Here is a 12,610-nt window from a genome sequence, read left to right as displayed (position 1 = left end):
CAGCCCCCGGCCAAAATAACAATAATAATATTGTTTTAGCTATTAAAGTTTTCCATCATCCTACGGAATGTGTTGAAGATGGACAGTATGAAGATGGAGAACATTTAAATTTGAAGGATGCTGTTTTGAGCCACAGTCTGTTGACTCCCCGTCACTGACATTGCATCCTGAACCCAACTCCACAGTCCAAAAGCATTGCATTTGGGAACTCTACCACCGACTGCAGCCACAGACCACTCAGGCTGGCAAATACAACTCCCAGATGAGTTTCTGAACTTTCCTCAATGGGAGAGTGAATCTAAAATGTATCTCATAGATTCAAGTATTTTGATGGATATGGCAAATATAGACAAATGTGATTACATCAAACTAAAAAACTTTTATACTGGAAAGGAAATAATAAACAGAGCAAAGAGATAAGCTACAGAATGGGAGAAAAATATGTGCAAATTATACATCTGACAAGGGATTAACATCCAGAATATATAAGGAATATATGAGAAACTAAACTCAACAGTAAAGAAACAAATAACCTGATTTAAAATGGACAAAAGACCTTAATACATGTTTCTCAAAAGACGACGTACCAATGGCCCATGAGTATATGAAAAAACATTTAACATCACTAATCATCCAGAAAATACAAATCAAAACCACTCAGGCCAGTTAGAATGGCCGCTATCAAAAGACGAAAGAAAACAAGGGTTGCTGAGGATGTGGGGAAAAGGGAACACTTACCCATGGACGGTCATGGAAACTAGGACAGCGATTATGGAATACAACAGGAGGGTTCTTCCAAATATTAATAATAGAACTTTCTATGATCTGGCCATTCCACTCCTGGGTACATATCCAAAAGAAATGAAATCAGCACATTAAAGAGATATCTACAATTTCATGTTTCTTGCAGCACTATTCACAACAGCCAAGATTTGGAATCAAATTTAACCCCCATCCAGAGACGGATGGATAAAGAAATTGCAGTTCGCGATTCAGCCGTAACAAGGAATGAAAGGCCGTCGTTTTCGACAACGTGGATGAACCTGTAGCAGCATTCTGTTAGGGGAAGTAAGCCAGATGCAGAAAGCCAAATTTGGCATGATCTCACTCACATGTGGAATCTTTTAAAATGTTGATACAGAAGCAGAGAGTAAAACAGTGCTGACTAGAGACCGGGGAAGGGGAAAGGAGGGTGGGAAGAGGTCGGTCCACGGATGAAAGTTACAAGTAGACAGGAGACGTTCTGGTGGTCGATTGCACAGTGAGTTAACTACGATTAACAGTAAGGTGTCATATATTACAAAGCAGCTTCAAGACACCACAAAGAAATAATAAATACATGAGGTGAGGGATATGCTAGCTAACAACTCTGGTATGATCATTATCAACAAATGCAAATATCAAAACATTAAATCATGCCCCATAAATAGGTACAATTACAATGTGTCCGTTCAATAAATAAATTAAAGACAGCCCATAGGTAAGGTCAAAGGGAAAAAGAGCAAGAGGGAGTTATTCAAAGCACATAAAAACACAATCCCAGAATCTAATTCAATATATGGTGAATGTCTACTCCCTAAAATTACTGAGCCTCTGCCTGATAATGTTTGATTTAAAAATGTGCACATAAGTGCTCATAAAATTACTTGGGCCAGTATCCAGCTAATAAAGCCGGGACAAGACGAGGAATTGAATAAGCTGGAACGCAAAGCAGAACTGACTTGGGGAAAGGTCACGCCCAGCAGCCACCTCTAGTCCTCTCCTTCCCTGAATCCTCCTCCCACTTTTCAGACCCTTTGCCAACTCCCGCTACCCTCCCCCGTCCTTCCTTATTACACCCAAAGTCTCACATCTCGCTTGGCTTCTGTCTTTCTTTTTTTTCACCCCCGTCTATAACCTTCTGATCCCCACATCTTGGTTTGGCTTCCTCTTTCTATTCCGTGGATCTTAAGCACAAAACATTCCTGGAGAGCTCTCTTCTCAAAGTTCTGTCTATAAGCCAAGAGCAAGCTTCAAATGACTGTTAGACTACATAGCAATTTTCTCACTTCTGCGTCTTTGGTAAAGTCATCAACCACATGTGAACAAGCACACATGGGTGTGGGTGTGAGCATATGTGCCAATCCACACACACACAGAGACACACTCACGGAACCAGACAGTGGAAGCTGACGTGTGGGTCGCAAGTTCCATTATAAACCACTTCTTCAATATCCAATGTCTAAAAATCTTAAGTGACCATTTTGCCCATAGCACAGTATTGGCACAATTGCTTATGTTGGTGACCCTAAGCTATTGCAAGATTTGATGTACTTTCTGATAAAGTTTGAATTATTTATGAACAGTTTTAGTGGTCAATGGATTTGAACCAAGTAAAAGTTAACACTTCCTGCCTGAAGGATGTTAACCCCCGACTAATTCCATCTGGGCCCTGGTTTGATGACCTGGCATTGGTTCCTGAGAACTGAAGATGCTCTTTTCAGTGACACCTGAATAGGATCTTTAATCCATGTACAAAACAGAGTTCATTCCAAAAAGATTAAAATAACTCTTGGAAGTTAAGTTCACTTGTCTGTGCATCCACTTTCCACATATCCATCTATGCCTGTTATCTATAAAGGTTCAGAACTGCCTGGTGCTGTGGTTAAGTGTTCGTTACTGTAACGTGGAAAAAGAAGCATGAGGAGACCTACACTGTCCTTTGGATAATGTGGCTTTTGTTAACGTCAGAGTTTTCTCCTGTCATCTGCCCCTGTATCATACAGCATTGTCTCCTTTTATTTTCTTTCTTTCTTTTTTTTTTTTTTTTTTGAGACAGAGTCTCACTTGGTCACCCTGGGGTTAGTGCCATGGCATCATCATAGCTCACAGCAACCTCAAACTCTTGGGCTCAAGTGATCCTCTTGCCTCAGCCTCTCCAGTAGCTGGGACTATAGGTGCCCACCTAACACCCAGCTAGGTTTCCAATTTTTAGTAGAGATGGGGTGTCACTCTTTCTCAGGCTGTTCTTGAATTCCTGAGCTCAGGTGATGCACCCACCTTGGCCTCCCAGAGTGCTAGGATTATAGGCGTGAGCCTCCGTGCCTGGCCAATCTATGCTAATCTTGTCTGCAACGTCCACACTGAAATGGCAATTGGAATATCCCATAGCAGTGTAGGCAAATAATAAATACGAGATTGTAACTTCTTCACCTTAGTTATAAGAATTTATCCACCCATTCCTTTGTCACTGCTATCACTGCCATGCAAATTTCCACACCCTAAATACATTCATTTGACACCTTGTAGTAGCAACTCTACCCTAACTTTTCAGAAGACTTTATTTCTCAGGATACCCTTGCAACCATGTAACAAGTATCCTCGGCACAGTGGAAGGCATATTCACAATCTAAGGCAGGCTTACCTAAGAACAGATTCCTGGCAAAGTCCTCGAGATTCAAATACCTTCTTTTCTACAGGGCTGCTCCTGTCTCTGTGACTCCCAAACTGTGCAGCTCAAAGATACACTTTGCCATCAGCCGGAGGGGAGAGGAGAAAGTGAGTGCCGCTGCGGTTGTTATAGATGTGGGCAGCAACACGTGTGACAGATAATTGAACTATCAACTATTAGGTGACTAAATATGAAATGTCTGATATCAAATCAATAATTTCGTTTATTATATCTCAAGCAAGAAGCAGTATACACCTAAGCTACCAACATGGTTTTGCCATCTTAATGGCAGCAGCAAAGAAACCTGGAGAGGAGTGGCAATGATATCGTGAAAGGCATTTTCCGCAGCTCGTTGAAAACTGAATATTTTTCCTTGCAAAAAGTGGTCCAAAGCCTGGAAGGAGTGTAGTCAGCTGCTGCAAGGGCTGGTGTATATGGTGGATGACAAAAGAATTTCCAAGTTCAGCTTCCAAACCACGTGTAGTTTGAGCAGAAATGTGGTCTGTTTGTTTGGGCAACATGATCGTCTTGCAAGAGGATGCCAGCAGCCTCGTCACAGGGAACAGCAGTTGCTGTAGACATCTGCTGTGATCAACTGACCGGGTTCAGGCGTCCTCAAACTACAGCCCGTGGGCCACATGCAGCCCACCCAAGGACATTTATCCGGCCTGCTGGGTGTTTTTGCCGCCACTGCCTGTCCTGCTTAGCCGCTGCCTGTCCTTTAAAACTATAGTCAGGCCCTCCAACGGTCTGAGGGACAGCGAACTGGCCCCCTGTTTAAAAGGTTTGGGGACCCCTGCATAATACTGGTGCTGGACCACCAAACACACACCATTAGCTTTTTTTGATGAATATTCCATTTTGGACTCTGTTTCAGCCTTCATCTTTATTCCTACCATTGGCTGAATCCATTGCATCAGCCATACAGTGTGGAAGTGGTTCTCCTTTATGTCATGACGGTGAAGGAAGGCAAGTTTTGAGACAACTTCTCTTCTGATGCTTGTGTAGTTCATGTGGAACCCATCTACCCAGCGTCTCTACCCTGCTGATGTTTCAAACAGTCCAGTCTTGTTGGAATAGTGACCTCAGATCTTGCTGCTAATTTCTGCATCTGTTGAGATGGATTTGCTTCCACTACAGCTCTCAGCTCATCGTGACCCACCTTGCTCTCAGGTCATCCACATGGCCTGTTTTCAAGATCACAATCACTAGAATGGAGCTTCTCACACCGTCAGTGCACGAGGCACTCATTAGCCACGTCCTTCCCAAACACTGTGTTGATATTTTGAGCTATCTGTACCACCTTGGTTCCATCAGGGTTTCATTATCTTTGTATCTCAACAGGACCCCAATAATGTTTATTTAGTATATGGATAAAGATTGGTAAAGCCAATTTCACTCACCAATGTGTCTAATTCCTGAGTCACTGTGATATAAATGGAAGTTTATTGCACACACTACAACTGCTCTACATTACTTCATGAACAGAGAAGCAAACATCATAAGATATTCACCACCTGAAACAAATACACGCAAATGGTACGTATCTGAGAGGATCAGTTATGGAACTGGAATTGCTTCAGGGAAAACATTGACCCAGAACTCCATTTCAGCATGATTTGATTCTTCTGTTAAAATCATTTCGCTCAAACCTACATCAGAGTCTTTCCTTTCCAGAACAAATGAAGACTTCACCTTGCAACACTTCATCAGCATTTAATTAACTACTGCTTAGATAGATACTACCCAAAATAAGTAATTTCCTTTTTTTCTCCCAACTAAAATAGTAGGTAAAAACTGATTCTTTGAAATTAGCACATAAAAATCACAGTATATTTTCATTAGAAAGAAAATATCACAGTATATTCATTAAATGTTTTCTTAAAGTACTATCTAGCCAGAAAAAATTGAAATAGAGGGTTTTGAGGAAATTTAACAGCAGAGCAAGTCTAATCTTAGTCTTGCCTTACTTTTCTTCAAATAAAAGATTTTTTCTTATTTCTTCAGCACTTCTAAGAAGGCTGGGCAGAAGATTTGGTGAGAGAAACACATTCCACATTATGTGACACAGACATTGACTCGGAAGGAGAGTGGTGAAGTTTTCTGGCCTTTTTTTGCCTAGAAATTTAGAGCTTGGAAATCATTCAAGGGTCATAGACCTCAGCCTATTGATGTGGCCCAGTGCCACAGGCCATCATATCTATATGATATGTCAACATTCAGACAACAAAACAAAATAAACATCCCTGCTCTGACCTGCGTATTTTCTCCCTCTGGACAGAAGACTGAACCCAGGATTTTCCCAAATATCCTCAGTCCCACACACATTTTTCCTGCTATTGTAGAAGTAACTAGGCCAAATTCAATTTATTTATGCAAATCCTGAGACTTGGACCAGAAACAGAATAAAATCCAGATTAAAGGGAATGTAATTCAGGCTGGGTGCAGTGGCTCATGTCTGTAATCCTAACACTCTGGGCGGCCAAGATAGGTGGATTGCTTGCGCTGAGGAGTTCAAGACCAGCCTGAGCTCCAGTGAGAGCCCATCTGCAAAAATAGTCGGAGTTGAGGTGGGCGCCTGAAGTCCCAGCTACTTGGGAGGCTGAGGCAAGAGAATCGCTTGAACCCAAGAATTTGAGGTTGCTGTGAGCACAGCACTCTACCCAGGGGGACAAAGTGACACTCTGTCTCAAAAAGCAGGGGCAGGGGGGATATAATTCTGCCATTTTGAAGCTCTGCTTTTTTATCCATTTTAAAAATCAATAAGAACACAGGACAAACCTTTAATGCCAAAAGCTGTCCTTAGTATAAATGGCCACGTTTCAATCTACACTTGTGCTTGAATAACATTCAGATTGAAGCCGTGTTCTTTGTCAGAGTTTCAGCTGCTAGAAAACTTCCACAGGTTGTAAGTTCTTTGAGAGGAGAGGAATCTTACGCCTGGCCCTCTTACACCATCCCAGCCCTGCAGGTTGATGAGCGCTTGGAGTAAGGGATGCGGTCGGATCTCAGAGGAAAACAGCTTGTTACTTTCACGTCAACGTGTCAACAGGTGATATGGAAGGGCGGCGTTTAGGAATGTGTGGAGGAAGCTCACGGCCCTGAGATCAGTTCCTACAATACTCAAATCACACTGCTGTTTCACAACATGGGTTTCAGAGCCCACGGTGCCCCACTAACTGCCCCCCCATCGTTTTGCAAGCTATGTTGCATCAACCAATTTAGGAAGGAAATGCTTAAACAGTATGGAATGAAATGTTTCTTCACCAAAACTGACCTTCCTACCCTTTAAATGTAAAAGTAGAACTGCTTTAAAATACCTCCTAAAGACAGAAATAAAAAAAATAAGTATTCACAATTTGATTTAAAAATTCATTTTATAAATCAAAATGCACAGAATCAAATATTTTTTCCATAGTCATAAAACATAGTTTCCCTGAAGGAGTTTGGAAAATCCCCTCCATAGTGACGATTGATAAGCCTTTCTAAGAGAAGGCTGCTTTTTGAGGTAGTAAACTGCCTCCTGCCATATCCACACAAAGCCTCAGTGTTTAGTCCCAAGCTGCCGGGACAGGAGTACAAAGACACCAATTATCCCAAAATAGATTGGGGCACAGTCCAGTTCAGTTATTAGTTCTTTAAGCTATGTCCACAGGGGAGAGGGAGAGATAGAAATTTGGCCATCAGCTGGTTAATTTGATCACTGTAGACAACTGCACTGTATAATTTAGGTCAGAAACATCCCCTGACCTGTTGTTCCTAATTTGGAACATTCATCAAATTAATCAAATAATTGCCAATTCTTGATTTCACTACACCCCGTAAACAGAGTTTCAGCTAACACTGATCAAGTTTCCACTTACGGTTATAAGCAAAACGCAACATCACGCTATTTGAGCATCTGTAACTTTCTGATGATGCCCAGTTGTCTCCAGAGTTCTTCTACGTAGGAAAGATCTTCCTTCTCACCAGGCTGTGACCCTACGTCCCCTTATCCTGCCCTTTCCTGCCAAGATGACTGGTGTCCTAGCATATGAAGGAAATGGGAGCCATCAGCTAGGAACTCCCTCCGTTCTCCCTCCCCCGAGACAAACACACACACACTCTTCTAGGCACATCTGCCTCAACTCCTGTCTCAACAGAAGGAGCTTCTAGTGTCTTTGCAATACCAGCTTCTAGCATCTTCTCCAGATCCTATCAGTACCACTTCTCGAGTACCTTATTCCATCTTCTTGATCTTCATCCTTCTCTTTGTACTGGGTCGGTCAATTCAGCATATAAACAAATGAGCCTTCTCTCCAGTGAAAAGGGCAGCTTTGTGCATTACTGTTGAAGAGTTTAAACTCGTAGGACCTTTCTGGAAAGTGATCTGACAACACTTTTGTCAGAGTGTTAAAGGTTCAGATCTTTTGACCCAGTAAATTCTTCTAGAATTCAGTCTTAGAGAAATAGTATAAAATACAGAGCAAGTAGACTTTCAGAGATGTTCTTGGCAGTATCATAGTAGGAAAAATGAAAAACTAAGTAACATCAGCCATGAAGAGTAACATTTCTACAGAGTTTTTAATGTCAGGGGAGAAATGGTGTCAAGTGAGATGGTCACACAAGTCAACACTGGAAGCTTGTCTGTAAGGTCTGACGGATGGACGTGTCACCTGCATGTCACAGTGGGCCCAAGGGAGCCCCTCTGCAGAGGATGCTGCTCAGACATCACGGGGTGCTAAGTGTGTGTGCCTCACTCACTGCTCTGCCCCTCAGCAACTAACACAGTGCACGTGGTGGACAACTAGGAAACCTTTGCTGAATGAATGAATTATGAGTTTTATTTCTGTCTAATTAAATAACTCCATATGGAGGAATACCCAGGGAGCAGTCGGGGAGGAAAGGGGTCTAGACAATTAGATCAGTCAAATCAACGCTGGCAATTAATCTGGGAACAGATGCTAGAACTGAATCTCTGTGTGTGCAAAAGCAAAGCCTGCAATCGCCCATTCAATCTGCTCTCAGCTCAGCTGACATGGAAGGGAGAGCCCGAAGGAACAGAGAGAAAGAGTAACAGCATTTGGGTACGGGCAGCAGGACTGCAGATGCCCTGGTGGCTCTGTGGTACTTTCCCACACTGTCCCAGTTTTCCATAATGAGCATGTACTCTATCTATCATTTGTAAGAAGGTTGAAAACCAAACCCCTGCCATACTCCACATACCCTGGTAGCCGTGGTACCTCTGCTAGTCACAGCCAAGGCCCTGAAAAGTGTCTTCTCCCTCCCTGTCCTCCACTTTGTCCCACTCAGAGTCACCTCTTGACCCCTGACTGCATTAAAATTGGCATTGCCACGATCGCCAGAGACAACAAGGTTGTTCAATCTACTGGTTAAACCACCTCCATCTTGCTGGGTGTCCTGGCAGCATCGACACCACTGACCTCCACATCACCAGCTTGAAACCCTTTCCCCTTTGGATTCCAGGGTGACATTGGTATGTTTTGTCCTGTACTTGCTGCTTTTCTCCCCTCCCACGCCCACTTAATGACAGTGATCCCCAGAATATATGTAGGTGATCTCACTACACCCTTACATCAACCACCTTGTGCACTGGTAGCTCTCTGAACCTCTTTATGCAATTTTGAGCTCCCAAATCATATATACAACCACACTGACTTTGTGTCTGACAAAAAGCTCAAATTGTAAGGCTGGGCGCAGTGGCTCATGTCTGTAATCCCAGCACTCTGGGCAATCAAGGCAGGTGGATCACCTGAGCTCAGTTTTTTGTTGTTGTTGTTTTTCTATTAAGTCATATATACTTAGATCATGAATATATTTATGCCTTTGTGGGATTCACAGTTTTGAGACAAGCCTGGGCCAGAGCAAGACCTGTCTCTAAAAAAGAGCCTATAGACCCAGCTACTTGGGAAGCTGTGGCAAGGGGATCACTTGAGTCCAAGAGTTTGAGATTGCTGTGAGCTGTGATACCATGGCACTCTACTGAGGGTAACAAAGTGAGACTCTATCTCAAAAACAAAAAAGAAATAATCCTCAAATTGTCATGTCTAATTAAAAATAACTAATTCAAAAATTGTCACATCTAATTCAAAAACCTGGGATCCTTTGAGATACTTTAGTCTGTCCCTCGCTGCTCCAGTGTATATAGATAATGTCACCAAGGCTGTCAGTTGTTTCCCGAACGAACATCCTCCTCGGCTTACCCAGTTGGTGTGTTTATTCATTCATTCCGCATCTGTTATGTCCCTGTAGGTAAAAAGGAATTAAGTACATCTCTGCTTTCAAGGGCCCACGGCCCAACGAGAGGAACAGATTCATAAATCAGCCATGATGACAAGTTCAATGATACGGTTATAAGTAGGATGCTACAAGATTCAGTAACAGCTAGGTGGGTCAAAGGAGCCTCTCAGTAAAAGATTCTCCCAGGACAAAGGTCTCAGATCCAGGCTGCGATGGCAGGAATGAAGAAGAGGGAAAGTGGAGGGCTGCTGGCGTTTTGAATGATGTCAGGGAGTGGTCAGGGGGGACTCCCAGGTTTCTGACCTAAGTGACTAGAAAAATGGCCACAGTCCCCCCCCGCCCCAGCATGACAACTACGGATTGGGTCAAAGGACATAAGAGAAGCAGCAGCTTTGGGAAGTGATGAGTATTTTAATTCAGAGCAAGGAGAGAGGCTCATGAGAAGCCGAGTGTCTGTTTTTCTCATTGCATTTTCTAAATTTCTAATTTATGCACAAAGACCTCTGGGAGGATACAGAAGAAACTAAGAGCAGAGACTACGTGAGGGAAAGCCAGGGACAAGGATGGAAAAGAGACTGTTCGTTCCTTCTTACTCTTTCTGGGCGTGAGTATGAATTAATTACCTATTCAAAAAATACGTACGTTAAGGGTGGCTCACACCTGTAATCCTAGCACTCTGAGAGGTCGAGGCAAGAGGATCCCTTGAGCTGGGTAGTTCAAGACCAGCCTGAACAAGAGTGAGACCTCACCTCTACTAAATAATAGAAAAAACTAGCCAGGCATTGTGGTGGGCACCGGTAGTCCCAGCTGCTTGGGAGGCTGAGGCAGAAGGATCACTTGAACCCAAGAGTTTGAGGTTGCTGTGAGCTACGATGCTGTGGCACTCTACCCAGAGTGACAGAGTGAGGTTCTGTCTCAAAAAAAAAAAGTATAGTAGTGTCAAGGGAATATGTTTCTGGCAGATTAAGAAAGGCCAATGATGGGATAATTTGAAGAGTATGACCCATTTCCTTACAGGTACAACTGTGTGGATGTGTTTGTGAGCGTGAACATCCACAGCTACAAAGGAAAGGCCTAGAGCGACACTAGAATGACACAAAATCATTATCAGTGGTGACCTGGGAGAAGGGAAGCAGAAATGCAGTAGCACTAAGGGGCTTTTGCTTTCTAACTCTTTATACTGATATAAGCTTTTATATATAATTTACCCGCATCACTATGCTGTATGCGTTACTTATTTATAAGTACGCATTGCTTCTGTAATTCCTTACGTGTCATTAGATGAATTTCCAAGACCTTCCAATTCACAGGGAAAGAAGTGTGCACCAAGGAAGCTCTAATTTTGCCTGGTAACATGGACCAAAGATTTGCACAAGTCAGGTCAGCACCCAAGTGCTCAGTGATTAAAATGCACTTCTGAGCTGCCATTGATCCTATAATCTGGCTCTCAACAGGATTCACATGTACCACAGCTCGACTCAATTCTATTTTATAGGATATAATTTCACCCCAAGCCAGGAATCTGGGCCCCTCTAGAGAAAGGATCATTAGGCATCTGCGTCTGAGAGTCTGTGCCATGAAGCAGACACTGCATTGGTATGATCAGGAGAGGAGGAAGTGTCTTTTAAAGCATATATTGATTTCAAATGGCAGAATACCTTCCCCCTAGGAGAGAACGATATAAACTGTAGCACCATATACAGTGGAAATTATCTCTCTTTAAAATTTTCATTCAGAAAACTCTCTCAGGCTGAAAACTGCACCAAGGCTCCCAAAGCCTGTGCATCTCCTGTTTTCCAGAACGTGGCGTTGCCCAAGCCCCAAATGCAGAGGCAGCAGTGTCAGTGGGAGCCAAGGGGCTTAGCCACCATAGCAAGGAGGGTACTGTCGGTATTCAGGGTGTTTCAAAAGACCAATACATTCAAGTATGAAAAGTATGAAATACTAGTCGTCTTTACTCCCTGAGAATATATAAATTTAGGATATTAATTGGTCTATCTCCCAAAAGTCAAAACACTAGGAAGTTTGAAACACATCTGTCCCTGAGAATCCCAAATAAAGAACGAGAGCCTGTATCTGTTCTGATCAATGAAGGTTTGAAAGAAATGACAGTCAAATTCTCCCAATAGTTAGGAGAAACACAGACCTTGAGTGCACGTACACACACGTGCACACATGTACACACACATGAACACACCTGCACACACATGTACACACACGTGAACACAAGTGCACACGCTCAGTCAAAGCAACTTGCCAAGGGCCAAATGATAATAGTTGCATTACCCAGAGAAATAAGTTAGCCCTTAAGAATAAAGAGAAGCAAGTGAAACCATAACCATGTCAAAACCATTAGTAACCAGGAAATGCCTTTTTACTGCTTGAGATAATCGTCCTACACTTGCTTTATGAAATAATACACTGAGAAGAATATTCTACTCATGGCACAGGAAATAAATAGGAGCTCCTCAAAGGAAACCATTTCTAATCCTTCTAAATAAACCTCATCTTACATTTTTCCTGGAGAAAATGTGTGAGGAGCCAGTAATAAAGACCACTTTAGTTGATTCTGTAGGTACACAACTCAGTCAAGCCGTGAAAACTGTCCTGCAGGAACAAGAAGGCTCAGCTCTATAAATTTGATCCCATGGTCCTGTTGATTTCAGCCTAGGAAGCATCTAGAGGGAATATTAGCTTTATCTCATCTTTGAAATAATTTATAAACTTACCTTGTTTTTATAACATTTTTATCCTTTGAGTTAAGTAAAGATTTCTTAGATACGACACCCAAAACATGATTCATGAAAGAAAAAATTGACAAATTTAGACTTAATCAGAATTAAATCGTTTTTTTCTTCAAGTTTACCACAAAGCAAATGAAAAGACAAAACATAGACGGGGAGAAAATATTTATAAATGATGTATGTGTATGTTTGTACA

Source organism: Otolemur garnettii, unplaced genomic scaffold (assembly GCF_000181295.1).
Source record: "Otolemur garnettii isolate 467f Iridium unplaced genomic scaffold, OtoGar3 scaffold00166, whole genome shotgun sequence".
Classification (NCBI taxonomy): domain Eukaryota; kingdom Metazoa; phylum Chordata; class Mammalia; order Primates; family Galagidae; genus Otolemur; species Otolemur garnettii.
Note: the sequence above shows the minus strand (reverse complement) of the source record.